This window comes from Salvelinus alpinus, chromosome 8 (genome assembly GCF_045679555.1).
Source record: "Salvelinus alpinus chromosome 8, SLU_Salpinus.1, whole genome shotgun sequence".
Classification (NCBI taxonomy): domain Eukaryota; kingdom Metazoa; phylum Chordata; class Actinopteri; order Salmoniformes; family Salmonidae; genus Salvelinus; species Salvelinus alpinus.
Genome location: NC_092093.1, coordinates 3,231,391 through 3,240,262, shown reverse-complemented (window position 1 = coordinate 3,240,262; position 8,872 = coordinate 3,231,391). Strand labels below are relative to the sequence as shown.

The 8,872-nt window shown below is 46.5% G+C and overlaps 1 long non-coding RNA gene across 1 annotated transcript; it reads left to right on the top strand.

The window, feature by feature from the left end:
* The first annotated feature begins 237 nt into the window (after positions 1-237).
* On the top strand, positions 238-1,290 carry LOC139582432 (uncharacterized). The gene is made up of 2 exons (XR_011676365.1): positions 238-454; positions 616-1,290. It is a non-coding gene; the product is annotated as an uncharacterized lncRNA (long non-coding RNA).
* Positions 1,291-8,872: the final 7,582 nt, after the last annotated feature.

The following is an 8,872-nucleotide window of genomic DNA, read 5'->3' as shown; positions in this document are numbered from 1 at the left end:
AGGGATAGCTATCAATTCTTTACCGAGGTGAAGACCATCACTGTTAAACACTGAGAGATGGAGAGAGGGAGGGAGGGGAGAGAGAGAGAGGGGAGAGAGGGGGGGAGAGAGGGAGGGATAGCTATCACTTCTTTACCTAGGTGAAGACCATCACTGTTAAACACTGAGAGATGGAGAGAGGGAGGGAGAGAGGGGGGGAGAGAGGGAGGGAGGGGGGAGGGAGGGAGAGAGGGGGGGGGGGGGGGGATGTTTCTGTTTGTGTGTGTGGTCTTGTTGTTCTTTCCTCATGGTGACCTGAAATGAAAAGTCCCCAAATTAACATCTCCCACGAGGACAACGGCTATTTTAAGCTCAGGGGTTAGGGTTAGGTTTAGGTGTTAGGGTTAGGGGTTAGGTGTTAGGAGTTAGAGTTAGGAGTTAGGAGTTAGAGTTAGGGTTAGGAGTTAGGAGTTAGGTGTTAGGGTTAGGGTTAGGGTTAGGAGTTAGGTGTTAGGAGTTAGGAGTTAGGAGTTAGGTGTTAGGGGTTAGGAGTTAGGGTTAGGAGTTGGGTGTTAGGGGTTAGGAGTTAGGTGTTAGGGTTAGGGTTAGGGTTAGGAGTTAGGTGTTAGGAGTTAGGTGTTAGGGGTTAGGAGTTAGGGTTAGGAGTTGGGTGTTAGGGGTTAGGAGTTAGGGTTAGAGTTAGGAGTTAGGGTTAGGAGTTAGGAGATAGGGTTAGTGAAAATTGAATTTATATGTTTAAATTAATGATTAGAATATTCCACCCTGAAACTATATAATTGTATGAAATTGATTAGAATCATAAAATTATATTCTGATGAGGTGTGTAGTTTTAGTCAGAATTAGGTTAAAACAATGTATCTGTATAGTGGAAAAACACAGACTGCCTGAGCAAGGCGTAGCTCAGGATTTGAACTTGTATGGGGGGGGGCGAAGAAAGATACAGAGAACAGTTAGACTGTGTTTGAACCTACCGGGCAGGAAGTGAGAACTTAGGAGGACAGGAAGTACTTCTCAAGGTCTCAGGTCAGCTAGGCCTCTGAGAGATGTGGGTAGTGATACAGTATGTATTAGGAGGACAGGGAGGATTTCTCAAGGTTTCCCTAATCTCGGGGGAATGGAACTGCCGGCTTGGTAGTGATAAACAGTGGTGAGAACTCACCTACTGTTCGTGTGTATGTATGTGCGTATGATATCTACTGTTCGTGTGGAAGTATGTGCGGCGCTATAAAATGGATGTCTTTGTATTGTGGACTTCAGAGCGCTCTCGTGAATAAACATATGACTATTGTAGGCTGGGCCTCTGTCTGTTTTCATTTCAACCAGTATCTTATAAACATTTGACTATTGTAGACTGGGCCTCTGTCTGTTTTCATTTCAACCAGTATCTTATACATTCTGGGTTGCAGACTGAGTAGTTAAAGTTCAGTTTATGATCATTGAGAACATAATTCTCTTAGGAGTTAGGGGTTAGGGGTTAGGAATTAGGAGTTAGGGGTTAGGAGTTAGGGGTTAGGAGTTAGGGGTTAGGGTTAGGGGTTAGGAGTTAGGGGTTAGGAGTTAGGGGTTAGGTGTTAGGTGTTAGGGGTTAGGTGTTAGGGTTAGGAGTTAGGGTTAGGGGTTAGGTGTTAGGTGTTAGGGTTAGGAGTTAGGGTTAGGTGTTAGGTGTTAGGGTTAGGAGTTAGGGTTAGGGTTAGGAACTAGGGGTTAGGAGTTAGGGGTTAGGGGTTAGGTGTTAGGGTTAGGTGTTAGGTGTTAGGGTTAGGAATTAGGTGTTAGGGTTAGGGTTAGGTGTTAGGTGTTAGGGTTAGGAATTAGGTAGGGTTAGGGTTAGGGGTTAGGTGTTAGGAGTTAGGGGTTAGGTGTTAGGAGTTAGGGGTTAGGTGTTAGGGTTAGGTGTTAGGGTTAGTAACTAGGGGTTAGGAGTTAGGTACAGTACAGGAGACTTTCTGAGGTACGGGGACTTGTCTCGCTCAAATGACTGTTTTTTGTTATTTTCCATAAAGACATGAATTGTCTGATTATTTTCCTCACAAATCCCCTTCAAGGGAAATAAAGCTTTCTGTCTGGATGACTTTCATCTTATAATCACACCTGCACCTGTCTTTTCTTTCTGGTTTTGTGATACATGGTTAGGAGACAAACCAAAATCAAATCAAATCAAATTTGTCACATACACATGGTTAGCAGATGTTAATGCGAGTATAGTGAAATGCTTGTGCTTCTAGTTCCGACAATGCAGTAATAACCAACGAGTAATCTAACCTAACAATTCCACAACTACTACCTTATACACACAAGTGTAAAGGGATAAAAAAATATGTACATAAAGATATATGAATGAGTGATGGTACAGAACGGCATAGGCAAGATGCAGTAGATGGTATAGAGTACAGTATATACATATGAGATGAGTAATGTGGGGTGTGTAAACAAAGTGGCATAGTTTAAAGTGGCTAGTGATACATGTATTACATAAAGATGGCAAGATGCAGTAGATGATATAGAGTACAGTATATACATATGAGATGAGTAATGTAGGGAATGTAAACATTATATTAAGTGGCATTGTTTAAAGTGGCTAGTGATATATTTTTACATAAATTTCCATAAATTCCCATTATTAAAGTGGCTGGAGTTGAGTCAGTATGTTGGCAGCGGCCGCTAAATGTTAGTGATTGCTGTTTAACAGTCTGATGGCCTTGAGATAGAAGCTGTTTTTCAGTCTCTCAGTCCCTGCTTTGATGCACCTGTACTGACCTCGCCTTCTGGATGATAGCGGGGTGAACAGGCAGTGGCTCGGGTGGTTGTTGTCCTTGATGATCTTTATGGCCTTCCTGTGACATCGGGTGCTGTAGGTGTCCTGGAGGGCAGGTAGTTTGACCCCGGTGATGCGTTGTGCAGACCTCACCACCCTCTGGAGAGCCTCACGGTTGTGGGCGGAGCAGTTGCCGTACCAGGCGGTGATACAGCCCGACAGGATGCTCTCGATTGTGCATCTGTAGAAGTTTATGAGTGCTTTTGGTGACAAGCCGAATTTCTTCAGCCTCCTGAGGTTGAAGAGGCGCTGCTGTGCCTTCTTCACAACGCAGTCTGTGTGGGTGGACCAATTCAGTTTGTCCGTGATGTGTACACCGAGGAACTTAAAACTTACTACCCTCTCCACTACTGTCCCGTCGATGTGGATTGGGGGGTGCTCCCTCTGCTGTTTCCTGAAGTCCACAATCATCTCCTTTGTTTTGTTGACGTTGAGTGTGAGGTTATTTTCCTGACACCACACTCCGAGGGCCCTCATCTCCTCCCTGTAGGCCGTCTCGTCGTTGTTGGTAATCAAGCCTACCACTGTAGTGTCGTCCACAAACTTGAGGATTGAGTTGGAGGCGTGCATGGCCACGCAGTCGTGGGTGAACAGGGAGTACAGGAGAGGGCTCAGAACGCACCCTTGTGGGGCCCCAGTGTTGAGGATCAGCGGGGTGGAGATGTTATTTCCTACCCTCACCACCTGGGGGCGGCCCGTCAGGAAGTCCAGTACCCAGTTGCACAGGGCGGGGTCGAGACCCAGGGTCTCAAGCTTGATGACGAGTTTGGAGGGTACTATGGTGTTAAATGCTGAGCTGTAGTCGATGAACAGCATTCTCACATAGGTATTCCTCTTGTCCAGATGGGTTAGGGCAGTGTGCAGTGTGGTTGCGATTGCGTCGTCTGTGGACCTATTGGGTCGGTAAGCAAATTGGAGTGGGTCTAGGGTGTCAGGTAGGGTGGAGGTGATATGGTCCATGACTAGTCTCTCAAAGCACTTCATGATGACGGAAGTGAGTGCTACGGGGCGGTAGTCGTTTAGCTCAGTTACCTTAGCTTTCTTGGGAACAGGAACAATGGTGGCCCTCTTGAAGCATGTGGGAACAGCAGACTGGGATAAGGATTGATTGAATATGTCCGTAAACACACCAGCCAGCTGGTCTGCGCATGCTCTGAGGACGCGGCTGGGAATGCCGTCTGGGCCTGCAGCCTTGCGAGGGTTAACACGTTTAAATGTTTTACTCACCTCGGCTGCAGTGAAGGAGAGCCCGCAGGTTTTGGTAGCAGGTTTTGCTATTGTCCTCAAAGCGAGCAAAAAAGTTATTTAGTCTGTCTGGAAGCAAGACATCCTGGTCCGCGACGGGTCTGGTTTTCTTTTTGTAATCTGTGATTGACTGTAGACCCTGCCACATACCTCTTGTGTCTGAGCTGTTGAATTGCGACTCTACTTTGTCTCTATACTGGCACTTAGCTTGTTTGATTGCCTTGCGGAGGGAATAGCTACTCTGTTTGTATTCGGTCATGTTTCCGGTCACCTTGCCCTGGTTAAAAGCAGTGGTTCGCGCTTTCAGTTTCACGCGAATGCTGCCATCAATCCACGGTTTCTGGTTTGGGAATGTTTTAATCGTTGCTGTGGGTATTACGTCGCCGATGCACTTTCTAATGAACTCGCTCACCGAATCAGCGTATTCGTCAATGTTGTTGTTGGACGCAATGCGGAACATATCCCAATCCACGTGATCGAAGCAGTCTTGAAGCGTGGAATCAGATTGGTCGGACCAGCGTTGAACAGACCTGAGCGAGGGAACCTCTTGTTTTAGTTTCTGTCTGTATGCTGGAAGCAACAAAATGGAGTCGTGGTCAGCTTTTCCGAAAGGGGGGCGGGGGAGGGCCTTATATGCGTCGCGGAAGTTAGTATAACAATGATCCAGGGTTTTACCAGCCCTGGTAGCACAATCGATATGCTGATAGAATTTAGGGAGTTTTGTTTTCAGATTAGCCTTGTTAAAATCCCCAGCCACGATGAATGCAGCCTCAGGGTGTGTGGTTTCCAGTTTACATAGTGTCAGATAAAGTTCGTTCAGGGCCATCGATGTGTCTGCTTGGGGGGGAATATATACGGCTGTGATTATAATCGAAGAGAATTCCCTTGGTAGATAATGCGGTCGACATTTGATTGTGAGGAATTCTAGGTAGGTAGAGGGAGAAGGGTAGGTAGAGAGAGACAGGTAGGTAGAGGGAGAAGGGTAGGTAGAGGGAGACAGGTAGGTAGAGGGAGACAGGTAGGTAGATGGAGACAGTTAGGTAGAGGGAGACAGGTAGGTAGAGGGAGACAGTTAGGTAGAGGGAGACAGGTAGGTAGAGGGAGAAGGGTAGGTAGAGGGAGAAGGGTAGGTAGAGGGAGACAGGTAGGTAGAGGGAGACAGGTAGGTAGAGGGAGAAGGGTAGGTAGAGGGAGAAGGGTAGGTAGAGGGAGACAGGTAGGTAGAGGGAGACAGGTAGGTAGATGGAGACAGGTAGGTAGAGGGAGACAGGTAGGTAGAGGGAGAAGGGTAGGTAGATGGAGACAGTTAGGTAGAGGGATACAGGTAGGTAGAGGGAGACAGGTAGGTAGAGGGATACAGGTAGGTAGAGGGAGACAGGTAGGTAGAGGGATACAGGTAGGTAGAGGGAGACAGGTAGGTAGAGGGATACAGGTAGGTAGAGGGAGACAGGTAGGTAGAGGGAGACAGGTACAGTACCAGCCAAACGTTTAGACACACCTACTCATTCAAGGGTTTTTCTTTATTTTTTACTATTTTCTCAATTGTAGAATAATAGTGAAGACATCAAAACTATGAAATAACACATGGAATCATGTAGTAACCAAAAAAAGTGTTAAACAAATCAAAATATATTTTAGATTTTAGATTCTTCAAAGTAGCCACCATTTGCCTTGATGGCGGCTTTGCAAACTCTTGTCATTCTCTCAACCTTGATGCCCGTCTGCCTGTTTTATATAGCAAGCTATGGCCACCTGACTCACTGTCTGTAGGAGCGAACCATTTCCGTGTACCTAATAAACTGGCCCCTGAGTGTACGTAGACAAAACAGTTGACACCACGCAGTTCCTCAAGAACTCCCATCAACCTCTGAAAAAGTCGCTCCAGCGTTCTTAAGACCAAAAAGACATTGCCTTAAACTGATCCAAGTCAAAAAGAGTTGCCATCGCGGTCTTCTCTTTGTTCTTCTCATCCATCTCAACTTGCCAGACTGGAGGTCCACGGTGTTAAAACAAGTGGCACCATGCAAGGACGCTAGGATGTCGTGTACGAAGGGCATTGGGTAGGCATCGAGAGGACGTCTTGCCGTTCAAGCTTCAAAAAAATAAAAAAACGATGTGTTTGCCAACCAACACCACAAGGGGCTGCCCATGAGAACTGACATGGTTCGAGGACATCATCCTTTAAAAAAATAATGATTATGTTTTCCCATTATCTATTTCTTAAGGGGTTGACACCTGAAAGGGCCTGGACCGAACCGGGATCTGAGGTCAGTTTGATCACATGGGTTCTTCCTATCTTCTCTGAACAAACAGATGGCCAAGATTAGAAGAGGCTGCATCTCAGGTTGATTTCTGAGCAAATGAAATCTGTGGATGGATCTGAGAGGGGATGACCTCTAGCGGAGAGAAAACAGAGGGCATGGTAACATAAAGGCCCTGCTGAGGCCCAGTAGTCTTCTTTGGGTCAGAACCAGGTCAATCTCCCAGGAGAATGGTTGAGGAACGGGAAAAAGGACAATTTTCCTTTTAATCTTCAGCCCATAGCTGCGTTCTTCAAGGTTCTTTTGAATTCCTGTTTTATTTGTGAAATCTAGACCAACAATGAGGGGGAAAGCCAGGTGGTTGTCCGTCATGACATCGGTGTCCAGGGTTCACGTACACTATAAATGCTACATTTGTGGATTCGGCTATTTCAGCCACACCCGTTGCTGACAGGTGTATAAAATTGAGCTCACAGCCATGCAATCTCCATAGACAAACATTGGCAGTAGAATGACCTTACTGAAGAGCTCAGTGACTTTCAACGTGGCACCGTCATAGGATGTCCCCTTTCCAACGAGTCAGTTCGTCAAATGTCTGCCCTGCTAGAGCTGCCCCGGTCAACTGTAAGGCCTGTTATTGTGAAGTGGAAACGTCTAGGAGCAACAACGGCTCAGCCACGAAGTGGTAGGCCACAGAAGCTCCCAGAACGGGACCACCGAGTGCTGAAGCGTGTTGCATGTGAAAATCGTCTGTCCTCGGTTGCAACACTCACTTCCGAGTTCCAAACTGCCTCTGGAAGCAACGTCAGCACAATAACTGTTTGTTGGGAGCTTCATGAAATGGGTTTCCATGGCCGAGCAGCCGGACACAAGCCTAAGATTACCATGCGCAATGCCAAGCGTCGGCTGGAGTGGTGTAAAGCTCATCACCATTGGACTCTGGAGCAGTGGAAACGCGTTCTCTGGAGTGACGAATCAAGCTTTACCATGTGTGTGTGTGTGTGTGTGTGTGTGTGTGTGTGTGTGTGTGTGTGTGTGTGTGTGTGTGTGTGTGTGTGTGTGTGTGTGTGTGTGTGTGTGTGTGTGTGTGTGTGTGTGTGTGTGTGTGTATGAATGTGTGTTTTATTTAGTAAAGAACAGGGTAGCCAAAGTTAGTTGTTAACTCCCTCAACTATAGAACATTGTAGCAGCAAAGCTCAAAGCACAGTCCAGGAAGTACAAGCTTGGCCTCTCTGTGTGTGTGTGTGTGTGTGTGATTGCGTGTGCGTGCATCTGTGCGCATCTGCATTTGGAGTTTTTGGATGGATGAAGGATGAAGTTTCCCCTGATTGGTGTATTATATGTTAGAATCCCCCACTGAAGAAGCTGCCTGCATTAGAGAGGATGAAGAACAGAGAGGATGAAGAACAGAGAGGATGAAGAACAGAGATTAAACAGAATGATTTAGTGAGGCAGGGAATACACTGAGGAGCCGCAGAAAACTCTCTGTCTCACAGCCTCTCTGTCTCTCTGTTTCACGATCTGTCTCTTTGTCTTAGTCTTGCAGTCTCTCTGTCTCTCTCACAGTTGCTCTGTCTCTCTCTCTCTCTCGCAGTCATTCTGTCTCTCTCTCTCTGTCTCACAGTCTCTCTCTCTATCGCAGTCTCTCTGTCTCTCTGTCTCTCTGTCTCGCAGTCTCTGTCTCTCTGTCTCTCAATTCAATTCAATTCAAGGGGCTTTATTGGCATGGGAAACATGTCTCTCTCTCTCTCTCTCTGTGTCTCTCTGTCTCTCGCAGTCATTCTGTCTCTCTCTCTCTGTCTCTCTGTCTCTCTCGCAGTCTCTGTCTCTCTGTCTCTCTCTCTCTGTCTCTCTGTCTCTCTCTCTCTCACAGTCATTCTGTCTCTCTCTCTCTGTCTCACAGTCTCTCTCTCTCTATCGCAGTCTCTCTGTATCTCTGTCTCGCAGTCTCTGTCCCTCTCTCTCTCGCAGTCATTCTGTCTCTCTCTCTGTCTCACAGTCTCTCTCTCTCTATCGCAGTCTCTCTGTATCTCTGTCTCGCAGTCTCTGTCTCTCTGTCTCTCTCTCTCTCACAGTCTCTCTCTCTATCGCAGTCTCTCTGTCTCACAGCCTCTCTGTCTCTCTGTTTCACGATCTGTATCTTTGTCTTAGTCTTGCAGTCTCTCTCTCTCTCTCTCTGTCTCTCTCTCTCTGTCTCACTGTATCTTGGTCTCGCATTCTCTCTCTTTACTTGTCTCTCTGTCTCTGTCTCTCTCTCGCCGTCTGTCTCTCTCTCGCAATGTCGCTGTCTCTCTCTCTGTCTCCCTCTCTCTGTCTCCCTCTCTCTGTCTCTCTCTCTCTGTCTCTCTGTTTCACAGTTTCTGTCTCTCTCTGTCTCTCAGTCAACTCAGTTTCAATTTAAGGGCTTTATTAGCTTGGGAAACATATGTTTGCATTGACAAAGCAAGTGAAGTAGATAACAAACAAATGTGAAAAAAAACAACAGTAAATATTACACTCACAAAAGTTCCAAAGGAATAGAGACATTTAAAATGTCATATTATGTCTTTAT